The sequence below is a fragment of the Schistocerca gregaria genome, chromosome 7 (genome assembly GCF_023897955.1).
Source record: "Schistocerca gregaria isolate iqSchGreg1 chromosome 7, iqSchGreg1.2, whole genome shotgun sequence".
Classification (NCBI taxonomy): domain Eukaryota; kingdom Metazoa; phylum Arthropoda; class Insecta; order Orthoptera; family Acrididae; genus Schistocerca; species Schistocerca gregaria.
The window spans coordinates 47,335,151-47,349,164 of record NC_064926.1 but is presented as its reverse complement, the minus strand read 5'-3'; the positions used below and the strand labels follow the sequence as shown (position 1 = coordinate 47,349,164).

Below are 14,014 nucleotides of genomic sequence, written 5' to 3'. Positions count from 1 at the left end.
TATGTGTAAATAAATTTAAGCCCTAAGAACTAAAATAATGTATTTAAATCTACGTAAGAGACGCTATATTTTTGTAGTAATGCCGTGTATTTTCTTTAAGTTGTCTTATAATGCAAATTGAAATTTTTCTTAATTGTAAGAGAGCATACAGATGTTAAAACTAGCAAAAGCGAGTAATTGTATTTCTTAATTGGCAGATAGTTGCATCACACGCAGCTCAGCAACGACAATAATAAAAGTTTACGTGATCATTCAGCCCGGAAAGGAGGGCAGCGAAGTCTCTCGAACATTTCTCCAATCGACAGGCTTCCAGAACAGGAAGAGACTGAGGAAATACGACAGTTAAGTTGCCTTCAGTTATCTACTTGTATATAAACAGAAACGACGTCTAGCTCTCTCTCTTTCTCTCTGGATATCTCTCCTCTCTCCTGAGTCCCGCTGTCTATTGATGTCTCCGCTCTTGTCGATCGCTCTCTTAATGGTCGCTCTCTCGAATCATTATGTAACAGGCAGTTGTACGTGAAAGATATTTTCAAGGTGTCTACAGTACTTTTCTGTGTTAAAGTATCGACAATATATGAATAATTGTTTATCAATGTTTCATTTAAATAACGTTAACCTTGCCTGTCAATCTTTCTATGTTTCAGCTAGGAGAACTGCAAGACTGCCGACATCTCGTTTGCTGGCTGCTGCCGAACATCACTGATGTCTGAACTTGTAGCAGCCATTCGTGCGTCCCTGACATCTGTTAAGCCAATCTGTAAATGCAGTTTCCGGGCAGCACTTTTGTGCATTACGCGTGGTATTAATGATCTGCACACGGCCAACAAATGGTGTGCGCGGTTCAAAGCAGGTTAGACAAATCTTGAGTTATTCCTTTTCTCTCTCTTAGTGATAAATCTATCTGTGCCGTGTGATAATATAAAATTATCATTTTTTTAATTGGCTGCTTCTTTTAGTTATTGGCATTCCAGTAAGTTCCACCTTATCAAAATTTATTTTTCAGTTGCCACTGAAAAGCGCCATACGAAATAGAAAACTTTCGTTTTTCGAAAATAATAATTCACTGTAGTATGTCCATTAATCGGTTTTGGGGTACTTTTGATCAGATAGTGTAATTGTTTCACCACATCCCTCTCTGCGGAGTCAGCAGCTCAGGATCTAATTGCTACTGTTGCTACCTTTGGTTCACTGGGTCCCAGGTTCGATTCCCCATCCGGCTTGGGGATTTTTCTCTGCGTGGGGACTGTGTGCTTGTGTTGTCCTCATCATTTTATCATTATCCTCGTCATTCGTGGCAGTGGCTAGATTGGACTGTGTAACAAATTGGACTGTGAAAAATTGGAACTCTGTACAGCTGCTGACGACTATGCAGTTGACCACTCCACAAACCAAACATCATCATCATCATCATCTCTTAGAAGAAAGCTCACATAAAGAAAAAATTTACTCAAGATGCATTTTTTGTTACTGTTCTGACATCTATATTTTGTAGGTATCTTGACTATTATTTGTAAAAAAAGGTGTTCACATTATTTGGATTATCTAGGTTGCATGATAACTTTGATTTTTAAAGTTTTGATCTGATAAAGACATGGCCATCTTTTACACTTCGTATGGCGAAGGGTAACGCAAGACAGAGGATATGTAAGAATGTAAAGTATAGTGAATGTAGACAGTACAGTGCTGCACATTTCCTTTATTGGTATTTACACAGAAAATAACAAACCGTACCGTCGAACAAGAGGATAACTACAGGGTGTAACCGACAGATATACAGAGATGGTACAGGTAGACTAAAATTACAGAGAGCTGGCTGGCGAGTCTTCTGCAGCACATGGCGCCACCAGCGACGTTTCTCTAAGGGTGGGGGGGCAGTCAAGGTGGTGGTGGTGACGCGCTTCCAGATGCACCACTCCATCATCATCCTGAAACATTTGAGAGAGCAGAGCATGAGACTTTGCTTTGGTAAGGCAAACATGCTGTCACCTGATATCCAGATTAAGGTGAGTTTTTACATTTAGACTCATACTAAATTTGACCATTTTTTTAGATAATCCGTTTAATTGCTAGTAACCCTTCTTCTATTTAAGTAATGTAACTCTTCTTCTATTTTCCTGGTTTAAATCTATCTATTCATAAATTTATTTAACTTGGCAAGATTAGGGCTATCAGGTCATTTCATACATTTTACCAGGCATTATATATATTTTAAATTACATACAGGGTGATTATGTTCTCCCTACTAATATCGTTGCATGCAATCCCACACGACAGAACAAAGTTGCTGGCCAGTTCGCTTTGCATATGTGAAGCATATTGTTAAAATGTCGCAGAATAATTTGTAAAGTAAACGAAGACATTTTAGACCTAGTGCGAAAACCTTAGCACATTAGTGCTGCGAGTCATACATCAATCTTTTCATTGAGTTACATTTCAGAAAGTTGTTACTTCCCATTTTGAATTCTCCTGTTAATTTATTTGTTTCTGATGGAACACGCGTTTCTTAACCATTTACGAATGAATAAGTACTATAAATGGAATAAACTTCCAGAGATATCCAAATCCTGTATGACTATACTGATAATTACACAACGAGAGGCTGGAGAAACCTGAATAAGTATGGCAGAAGTAAGATCCATCTTGGTTCAGAAATATCGGGTAATTCATGGCCTATCATCTCTCGTATTTTTTCAGTAAGATTTCGTTTGTAACAGTCGCCCAAACCTCTGAAAGGGAACTTAAATGCTTATTACATGACTGTCGTCTGGATGCCGTTCCTGTTGTAGCCGTAACGCGGGTTGCATAAGTCGACATCGGTAAGGACACTGAATCACACTGTATATTAGGATAAGCATGTTAGACTACTACATTTAGAATTTAAATTTTACAAAAGTGCAGACACACAGTTTATACTCATACATTACAAGAACAAGAGTAAATACAAGTTAGGGAAAGGTAGGTTTCAATTATGAGCAATGGGCATACGGAAAGAAGTGAAATATGGGGAGAGAGGAGAAGTGGCGTGACTTTTGTTTGAATGTAAGGAGAAATGAGTAGAAACGGGAGCACGTAGGAATATAAGCTTTACTATTTGTACTATATGATTTAGGGAGAACTGGAAGGAAAGCTCTGCTGTTCTGGCTGCGAATGGGCCAATCGGGACCGACCGACCACCGTGTCATCCTCTGCCATATGGCGTCATGCGAAAGAGGTATAGAGGGGCGTGAGGGAAGCACCGTTGTCTATTTTCTTGACCTTGAAGCCACTATTTTTCATTGAAGTAGCTCCTCGGTTGGCATTACTAGGCAACAAATGCGACAGCTTCCCAGTACCCCCACCAAGAAAATATCCATGGCACTGCCGGGGTTCGAACCCAGGTGTTCTTCATGACAGTTGCCCATCAAGACCATTTTGGTTTCGTTTCTTATTTCTGTCTATCTCTTTATTCGCCGTTTTATCTTCATCCGTTATCTGTGGATGTCACACGAGATGTCCCAGCTTCCGTAGATGAGAAACTCACTCAGTTTTTTTTGGTGCAGAACGTTGCCAGTCCACTGTCCGAACACGCTCAGTTACTGTGCCCGCACGTTCAGCTACGGAGGCGAACCGGGGAAAATTCTGCATATATATTAATTTTGCAGAAACGGTGTGTGGGTGACACAAGAAAGTTGCCTCAACTGCCTTTAAAAAGCGGCAAGGCTTTGGATCTTGCGCTGAATGTAGAGCAGCTTTTTCCAGAGGCGGACAGCAGCAACGGCGAAGGTGTTTTAATTTTATGAGAGGGCACAGGTGGGATACTAGATGAGTGGGATTTAGTGTTTCGACTTTGATTTGAAGATAGATGTTTGTCTGATGCGGGTTACTAAGGAGCCAGTGAAGTAGACAGAGCGCGCGGTTGTCACGTAACTTGTCTGGCCGAAACCGTCCTAACTAGCCGTACGAAGCGCTAACAGGGATATTTGACGACCGTTGCAGTTTTGGCGCACACAAACATTGACTTTTAGCTCTAACCGTCTAATGTTTTCACTTCTTTTGATATTTTGAATTACGTCACAATGGTGGAGGTTCCGTTGTTGTGTGAGTGTTCAAAATGGTTCAAATGGCTCTGACCACCATGGGACTTAACATATGAGTTCATCAGTAAGGCTACACCCTAGTTTTCTCCTGTTTTCTAATATAGTATGTATTGGAATACCGTCGAGCGGAATACAAGACAATTTCTGATAGGATGCGAAGATCACTCGCGCCTTGCCATTTTTAAGTTTAGTTTAAGCCACAGGTTTCGAACCCACGTTACCACTGAAGCCAGATCATCATCCATCTGGGCGGCCGTTGTATTTATATCTTCCGGTCTGACACTAAGTTAAAGCTGGAGATCGTCGGTTTATATATGATGATTCAGGAGAACAATACACGAAATATCATTGACATACAAGGAAAACATAACTGGGCCCAGAATTGGCTACTGTGGCGCTCATGAAATAAAATTCTTCTTGCACGATATTCCATCCCCACAGACAACATATTGCTGGATGTTTTTGAGCAACTACAGCTCTCTATCCGGAAGATTTATCTGGTGCATTTTTCTGGACAGTAAAGTCAAAGTTGACAGTGTTAAAAGCTTTGATGAAGTCTGATAGTCTCAATATTACGGCCTCACGTAATAGCAGTTGTATGGCAGGCAAGAATCCAGGGAGCGGGGGGAAGGGGGGAGGGAGGGTGGTCGCGAGAGGATGACGGCTCCTCTGCTCCACAAAACACATTTCAGCAGAATCGTTTATATTTTTATATATATCAACTTTCGAATTCCGTAGCTAATTTTGAAAGGGCAAAGTAGCACGAGAAAAAGTCTAGAACGTCCAAGAAATTAGCTACATCCAATATAGGATGCTCTTGAGTTGCATGTGTGAGGCGCTCCCACGTAGATGGGATTACCATTGGACCGATCTAACCACAGGTTCACGGTTCTTAGGTCGACGGGCAGTATTGACGGGACACAGGAAGTTGAGTAAGGGAAGAAGGCAGAGAAAGACCCTTTACGAAAAGAAAAAATTACAGAAATACTGACTTTTAGAACGCGGGTGGAAACGAGTGAAGGGCGTAGCTGCAAACGTGTGTCGACAGTCGCAGCGCTGAGTGAGATACTAACAGTGGTGATGTACACGTCGATTTTGCATTGTGTACATTATGACGCTCTTGTCCCTTATCACTTCCGTCGGCAAAATGATTTTTGTTTCTTTTCTCTTTTCTCATCACTGTTCCATACCAGACATACAAAAAATAACTAATTTCTTATTCGCGTTGTGTAGCACTGTACTTGATTACTTGTAGTATTGTTTACTGAATGCCAGTGGCAATAGCAGATTTTGATCACAGGCAAATATTGTATCTAAAGAAATTTCATAATTTACGATACCTGTGATCCATGTGTACCTCAGCAAAAACTGTTTGCTTCAACATTAAAATAGCTTACTTGAAAGTCCTTATTTAGTTTTTAAAGCAAATAATTCACATTTTCTGAAAAAAAATATTTGAAATGTGATGCATATTCAAATTTTTCGTATTCCTGAATTTTCCAATCTTTCCAAAATCCAGTGTTATGATTTTGTAGACACGAGTCTTCTGTTTCGAAAAATTATACGCTCACAAAAGTAACATGTTAGTTTATTAATTATTCCAGTAAAATTTCAACTTACTGGAAAATTCTTGTCGAACACTGGGAACCGCCTTCTACATTGATGCTTACCCCTCACAAAGCAGTACCTAGTCTTTTGCCATTTTATAATTATACAGCTTTTGATTAAACAATTTTTTTTCGCTCCCTATTGTATATTTATGCCTTCCACGTTGACTATATTTTATGTTAACGTCTGTATAAATTGTAGAAGCACAGTTTTTTAACAATTCGTGATTTATGTATGCCTACTATTTGCGTCTAAAACAGGCGCACACACATAGCAGTGTTGGCTCAGTATCCAGCACTAAACGTTCAGCCATCTGCGTTAATTCTGAGTCGGTAACCAGTCATCAACCAGTACACAGGCTATGTTCAATGTCACTTCAGTATCACTCGATCACTTTCCGTCAGTTACTACGAAATGTAACCTCTCTGACAGGAAATCACGAACCCAGTCACATAACCGAGACAATATTCCACAAGCACGCAATTTCACCACAAGCCGGTTGTGTGGTACGGTGTCAAAAGCCTTCCGGAAATCTACACATCAATTTGAAATCCCTTGTCAATAGAACTCAACACTTCGTGTGCGTGAAGAGCTAGTTGGATTTCACAAGAATGTTTTCTAAATCCCTGTTGACTGTGTGTCAATAGACTGTTTTCTTCGAGGTAATTCATATTGTTCGAACACAATAGATGTTTTAAAATCCTGCTGCACATCGACGTTAACGATGTGGGCCTGTAATGTAGTGGATTGCTCCTACTCCCGTCTTGATTACTGGTGTGACTTCTGCGGCTTTGCAGTCTTTGGGTGCGGTTCTATATGATTAAGTATGGAGCTATTGCATCAGCATACTCTGAAAGGTACCTCATTGGTATACAGTCTGGACCCGAAGACTTGCCTATAGTAAGTGATTTAAGTTGCTTCACTACTCCGAGGATATCTACTTTTAAGTTACGCATGTTGGCAGCTGTTCTTGATTCGAATTCTGGAATACTTACTTCGTATTCTTGGGTAAAGAAATATCGAAAGGCGATGTTTAGTAACTCTGCTTTGACAGCACTGTCGTCGATAGTATTTCCTTTGCTATCGCGCAGAGAAGCATTGACTGTGTCTTGCCGCTATCATACTTTACATACGACTAGGGTTCGAGATAAAGTTTCGTTGTGGAAACTGTTATAAGCATCTCGCGTTTCATGTCGGCGCTAAATCATGAGCTTTTTCAAAGGATCGCCAATCTTGGAGATTTTGTGTTCGTTGAAATTTGGCATGCTTTTTGTTGTCCCTGCAACAGTGTTCTGCCCGCTTTGTGTACCAAGGGGGATCAGCTCCGTCGTTTGTTAATTTATTTGGTATAAATCACCCAACTGCTGTCGATACTATTTCTTTCAATTCAAACCACCTCTAGTCTACGGTTGCGTTGTTAACTTGGAAGGAATGGTGATTCTCTCTCAGGACGGCGTCAATATTTATCTGATTTTGTTGTATAGGTATATTTTTCGTTTATTTTTGGAGGATTTGGTGGTTACAACATTCCATTTCGAAACGACAATCCTGTATTCAGTAATTATGGGTGGAGGTTACACTCAACAACAGAGCTAGGTTAACAGTTGGCTCCTACACTCAACAACAGAGCTAGGTTAATAGTTGGCTCCTTTTAACGACCTCCCGACTCAGCAGCATTAGTGGCAGAACAACTGAGAGAAAATTTGGAATACATGTCTTAGGTGGAGATTTCAATTGACCAGATATAGACTGGGACACTAAGATGTTTAGGACGGGTGGTAGGGACAGAGCATCGAGTGACATTATACTGAGTGTACTATCCGAAAATTACCTCGAGCAATTAAACACAGAACCGACTCGTGGAGATAACATCTTGGACCTACTGATAACAAACAGACCCGAACTTTTCGACTCTGTTTGTGCAGAACAGGGAATCAGTGATCATAAGGACTTGCAGCATCCCTGAATATGGAAGTTAATAGGAATATAAAAAAAAGGGAGGCAGGTTTATCTGTTTAGCAAGAGTAATAGAAGGAAGATTTCAGACTACCTAACAGATCGAAACGAACATTTCTGTTCCGACACTGACAATGTTAAGTGTTTATGGAAAAAGTTCAAGGCAATTGTAAAATGCGTTTTAGACAGGTACGTGCCGAGTAAAACTGTGAGGGACGGGAAAAACCCACCGTGGTTCAACCACAAAGTTAGGAAACTACTGCGGAAGCAAATAGAGCTTCACTCCAAGTTTAAATGCAGCCAAAACCTCTCAGACAAACAAAACCTAAACGATGTCAAAGTTAGCGTAAGGAGGGCTATGCGAGAAGCGTTCAGTGAATTCGAAAGTAAAATTCTATGTACCGACTTGACAGAATATCCTAGGAGGTTCTGGTCTTACGTTAAATCAGTAAGTGGCTCGAAACAGCATATCCAGACACTTCAGGATGATGATGGCATTGAAACAGAGGATGACACGCTTAAAGCTGAAATACGAAACACCTTTTTCCAAAGCTGTTTCACAGAGGAAGACCGCACTGCAGTTCCTTCTCTAAATCCTCGCACAAACGAAAAAATGGCTGACATCGAAATAAGTGTCCAGGGAATAGAAAAGCAACTGGAATCACTCAACAGAGGAAAGTCCACTGGACCTGATGGAATACCAATTCGATTCTACACAGAGTACGCGAAAGAACTTGCCCCCCTTCTAACAGCCGTGTACCGCAAGTCTCTAGAGGAACGGAAGGTTCCAAATGATTGGAAAAGAGCACAGGTTGTCCCAGTCTTCAAGAAGGATCGTCGAGCAGATGCGCAAAACTATAGACCTATATCTCTGACGTCGATCTGTTGTAGAATTTTAGAACATTTTTTTGCTCGAGTATCATGTCGTTTTTGGAAACCCAGAATCTACTCTGTAGGAATCAACATGGATTCCGGAAACAGCGATCGTGTGAGACGCAACTAGCTTTATTTGTTCATGAGACTCAGAAAATATTAGATACAGGCTCCCAGATACATGCTATTTTCCTAGACTTCCGGAAGGCGTTCGATACAGTTCCGCACTGTCGCCTGATAAACAAAGTAAGAGCCTACGGAATATCAGACCAGCTGTGTGGCTGGATTGAAGATCTGCAGCGGATAGGCACTTGGTGCAGGGAGTGGCAACTGACCCTTAACATAGACAAATGTAATGTATTGTGAATACATAGAAAGAACGATCCTTTATTGTATGATTATATGATAGCGGAACAAACACTGGTAGCAGTTACTTCTGTAAAATATCTGGGAGTATGCGTGCGGAACTATTTGAAGTGGAATGATCATATAAAATTAATTGCTGGTAAGGCGGGTACCAGGTTGAGATTCATTGGGAGAGTCCTTAGAAAATGTAGTCCATCAACAAAGGAGGTGGCTTACAAAACACTCGTTCGACCTATACTTGAGCATTGCTCATCAGTGTGGGATCCGTACCAGATCGGGTTGACGGAGGAGATAGAGAAGATCCAAAGAAGAGCGGCACGTTTTGTCACAGGGTTATTTGGTAACCGTGATAGCGTTACGGAGATGCTTAGCAAACACAAGTGGCAGACTCTGCAAGAGAGGCGCTCTGCATCGCGGTGTAGCTTGCTCGCCAGGTTTCGAGAGGGTGCGTTTCTGGATGAGGTATCGAATATATTGCTTCCCCCTACTTATACCTCCCGAGGAGATCACGAATGTAAAATTAGAGAGATTCGAGCGCGCACTTAGGCTTTCAGACAGTCGTTCTTCCAGCGAGCCATACGCGACTGGAACAGAAAAGGGATGTAATGACAATGGCACGTGAAGTGCCCTCCGCCACACGCCACTGGGTGGCTTGCGGAGTATAAATGTAGATGTAGATGTAGAATCTCTGTATCTGTTTTGATGCTCGTTATTTGAATTATTTGTTCGTATGAGGTCAAGTGTGTTTACACAACCGTTTACTATTCGCGAGGACTCATGAACTAACTGCTCGAAATAATTTTCAGAGAATGCGTTTAGCACAATTTCGGATGATGTTTTATGCGTACCTCCAGATTTAAACATGTCTTTTTGCCAAAATACCGAAGGTAAATTGAAGTCACCGCAACTATAATTGTACGAGCCGGGTACATGTTTGAAATAAAACTCAAATTTTCTTTGAACCTTTTAGTAATTGTTTTATCTGAACTGGTAGGTCTGTAAAAGGATCCAATTATTATTTGATTCCGGTTGACAAGAATAACCTCTGCCTTAACTAACTCACAGCCGTTCTCCAATGTAATGTTATAGGCCCTCTGCTGTTCCTTATCTATGTAAAAGATGTAGGGGACAACCTGAGCAGACGCGTTAGATTGTTTGTAGATGATGCTGTCGTGTATCGTCTATGCAGTCATGGACTGTGCGGCTGATTCCGGCGGAGGTTGGAGTCCTCCCTCGGGCATGGGTGTTTGTGTTTGTCCTTAGGATAACTTAGGTTAAGTAGTGTGTAAGCTTATGGTCTGATGACCTTAGCAGTTAAGTCCCATAAGATTTCACACACATTTGAACATTTTGTATCGTCTAGTATCTCACCAGAAGATCAAAACAAATTGCAAAACGATTTAGAAAAGATATCTGAATGGTGCGAAAATTTGCGATTGAACCTGTATATCTAAAAATGTGGGGTCATCCACATGAGCGCTAAAATGAATCTGTTAAACTTCGGTTGCACTAATCTAGAGGCCATAAATTCAACTAAATGGCTTGGAATTACAATTACGGACAATTTAAATTGTAAAGAAAAATGTTGTATGGAAGACAAACCAAAGACTGCGTTTTACTGGCAGATTACTTAAAAAATATAACAGATCTACTAAAGAGACTGCCCACCCTACGCTTTTCGGTCCTCTTTTGGAGTACTGCTGCGCGGTTTGGGATCCTTACCAGATGGGATTTACGGAGTACTTTGAGAAAGTTCAACGAAAAGCAGCACGTTTTATATTATCTAGAAATAGCGAGTAGAGTGCCAAGGAAATGATTCAGGAATTGGGGTGGATACCATTAAAACAAAGGCGTTTTTCGTTGCGGCGGAATCTTCTCACGAAATTTTAGCAACTTTCTTCTTCGAATGCGAAAATATTTTGTTGACGACGATCTACATGGGGAGAAACTATTATCATAATAAAATAAGGGAAATCAGAGCTCACACGGAAGGATATACGTGTTCGTTTTTTTCGCGTGCTGTCTGAAAATGAAGTAATAGAGAATTATTGTGAAGGTGGTTCGATAAACTCTCAGCAAGGCGCTTAAACGTGATTTGCAGAATATCGATGTAGATATAGAGGTAGATGTAATGTTCATTCATCTGTCGCCAGTAGTTCATTCCGTATGCTTTTGTGTCCATCAGACGGTATGACGTACTGTTTCGTGGGAGTTAGTCCTTATCCGGGTGAAAATAGCTAAAGATGTTTACAAAACAACATGTTTAATTTTGACGCATTTTGTTAGTATTCGCAAGGCTAAAAACAGCCTATCTAGCTTACTGACATGTGATGTTAAATTGAAATAGTTCATGGCAAACAAGCTGATCATATCATAATGTGCTCATGAACGATAAAGACGAAGAAAAGCGGCAGTTAACATAATTTTGGTGGTATTCAATCACTTTATAATGGTTCAAAGTTCATAATCATTTCTTAATGAAGTGAGGCAGAAGACTAAATCTGAGTTTGTTTTGTGTACGTTCCGACATGAACAAAGAGAAGTTTCTCTTCCTTTCCACTGGCACATGTTTCGCCGACGTTACAGCATCATCATTGTATTCTTTATTTCCTTTCTATTAAACAACAGGAAAAATTGATTTTTACTTCAGCCTCCAGATGAGTAGCTCAACGCTAGCTGGTTTGGTACGTTGCAAAATGGATCTTGTGGCTTGGTGGAGCGTGCCCACGTGAAAGGAATGACATACGAGCACCGTTCTCACAAGAATCGAACGTGTAACAGGTTGCTAGAGGCTTCCGGACATGATGAAGTCAGAATTATAACATAAGGCTAACGCACCATGAGTCCAAAGCAACCTATACTTCACAAGTCACCTTTCGACGTGTAGCGGAGGGTACTTGTGGTAGCAATACATTCTACTCCCTTTCCTATTCCAATCGCTAATACCGCGTGAGATGAACACCTTTCTGTATGAGCTCGAAATATCTCTGATTCCCCCTGAATAGTACACAGCGAGACTTACGTGGGAGAGACGGATACGTTACCCAACTCTTGTCAGAACACACGCTCCAGAATTTCTAGGAGTAAATCTCCTTCCGTGGTGCACTGCGGCTCCCTTACAGCGCAGCGTCTGCCGCAGAATTCTGATGAGCAGCTGCCCCGTTTGCTAGGAGTATAGCGCCGTGCCATATTCTGTGTTTCCTCTATCAATACTGCCTGGTACGGCTCCAAGAGTAGTGAGCTATCTACCGGCCCGCGTACGACAGCACACATTACCATTATGTACCAAAACGCCGCGCGCAAAAAGACGGTTTTTCAGTGGGTCATATCTCCGGTTCTGTTGTTCGTAAGGGTAAGGGGCAAGTGTCTGGGACAGCCGTATATTACGAGATCGGCCCTTATTTAGCTTAAATGTCCCGTTGTTCCGACAAATTAAACTACTGGCCATTAAAATTGCTACACCACGAAGATGACGTGCTACAGACGCGACATTTAACCGACTGGAAGAAGGTGCTGTGATATGCAAATGATTAGCTTTCCAGAGCATTCACACAAGGTTGGCGCCTGTGGCGACACCTACAACTTGCTGACACAAGGAAAGTTTCCAACCGATTTCTCATACACAAGCAGCAGTAACGGATCATGCAGCCACGTCTCGATCCCTGAGTCAACAGATGGGGACGTTTTTCAAGACAACAACCATCTGTACGAACAGTTCGACGACGTTTGCAGCAGCATGGACTATCAGCTCGGAGACCTTGGCTGCGGTTACCCTTGACGCTGCATCACAGAAAAGAGCGCCTGCGATGGTGTACTCAACGACTAACCTGGGTGCACGAATGGCAAAACGTCATTTTTTTCGGATGAATCCAGGTTCTGTTTACAGAATCGTGATGGTCGTATCCATGTTTGGCAACATCTCGGTGAACGCAAGTTGGAAGCGTTTATTCGTCATCGCCACAGTGGCGTATCAACCGGCATGATGGTATGGGATGCCATTGGTTACACGTCTCGGTCACCTCTTGTTCGCATTGACGGCACTTTGAACAGTGGACGTTACATTTCAGATGTGTTACGACCCGTGGCTCTACCCTTCATTCGATCCCTGCGAAACCCTACATTTGAGCAGCATAATGCACGACTGCATGTTGCAGGTCCTGTACGGGCCTTTCTGGATACAGAAAATGTTAGACTGGTGCCCTGGCCAGCACACTCTCCAGATCTCTCACCAATTGAAAACGTGTGGTCAATGGTGGCCGAGCAATTGGCTCGCCACAATACGTCAGTCACTACTCTTGCTGAACTGTGGTATAGTGTACACGCCATCCAAGCTCTGTTTGACTCAATGCCCTGGCGTATCAAGGCCGCTATTACGGCTAGAGGTTGTTGTTCTGGGTAGTGATTTCTCAGGATCTATGCACCCAAATTGCGAGAAAATGTAATCAGATGTCAGTTCTAGTAAAAAATATTTCTCCAATGAATACCCGTTTATCATATACATTTCTTCTTGGTGTAGCAATTTTAATGGCCAGTAGTGTACATGCGGGATGTGTATTGGGTCGTTTTTCATTAACTGTCGCGTGCATAGCAATAGCCTATTTTCATCTAATGTGTAGCATAACCAAATGCAGAAGAAACGTGGTCATACGCAAGAATAAAGAAAATACAGTACTTGATTAAGCCAAACTGAACGAGGTCTATCATTTTCAGCTTACTTACATCTCAAGATAACCCTGCAAGTGTTTGTAGTTCATTATGGCATTTGTGTTATCTCTACGTGGCAGTAATGCTACGGCAGAAAGATTGTTCTCGATTACAAATACTTTATGAACTGATTAAAAGAAGAGGTTTAGTGTGCAAACTTTGAAGGAAGTAATTGTAACTAAGATTCATTTTGTGGATACTTCATGGTCTGATTTTTATAAAATTCTGTTTGAAAATATTCAACTTCTGTAATTTAGAAACTACCCGCGATGAAACTTGCAGTTCAATTGAGAGTGACAAATAAGCAACCTACGTAAATAAAAATAATTTACTACCCTGGTTAAACACTTAGTTAGATGAAACTGGTATACTGTGATTGCATGGATCAACAATAAAATATTTACTCGATTGGTGATGAAGGTATTTTG

At 41.3% G+C, this 14,014-nt stretch overlaps 1 protein-coding gene across 4 annotated transcripts in view; it reads right to left on the bottom strand.

Annotated features, from left to right (window-relative positions):
- Positions 1-1,679: 1,679 nt before the first annotated feature.
- LOC126282023 (prothoracicostatic peptides) overlaps positions 1,680-14,014 on the bottom strand; it is a 558,509-nt gene continuing 546,174 nt past the window's right edge. For all 4 annotated transcript variants that reach the window (XM_049981416.1, XM_049981417.1, XM_049981418.1 and 1 more), the window contains exon 5: positions 1,680-1,928. The gene's annotated coding sequence lies outside the window, so the exon portion shown is untranslated. The remainder of the gene's footprint in view (positions 1,929-14,014) is intronic.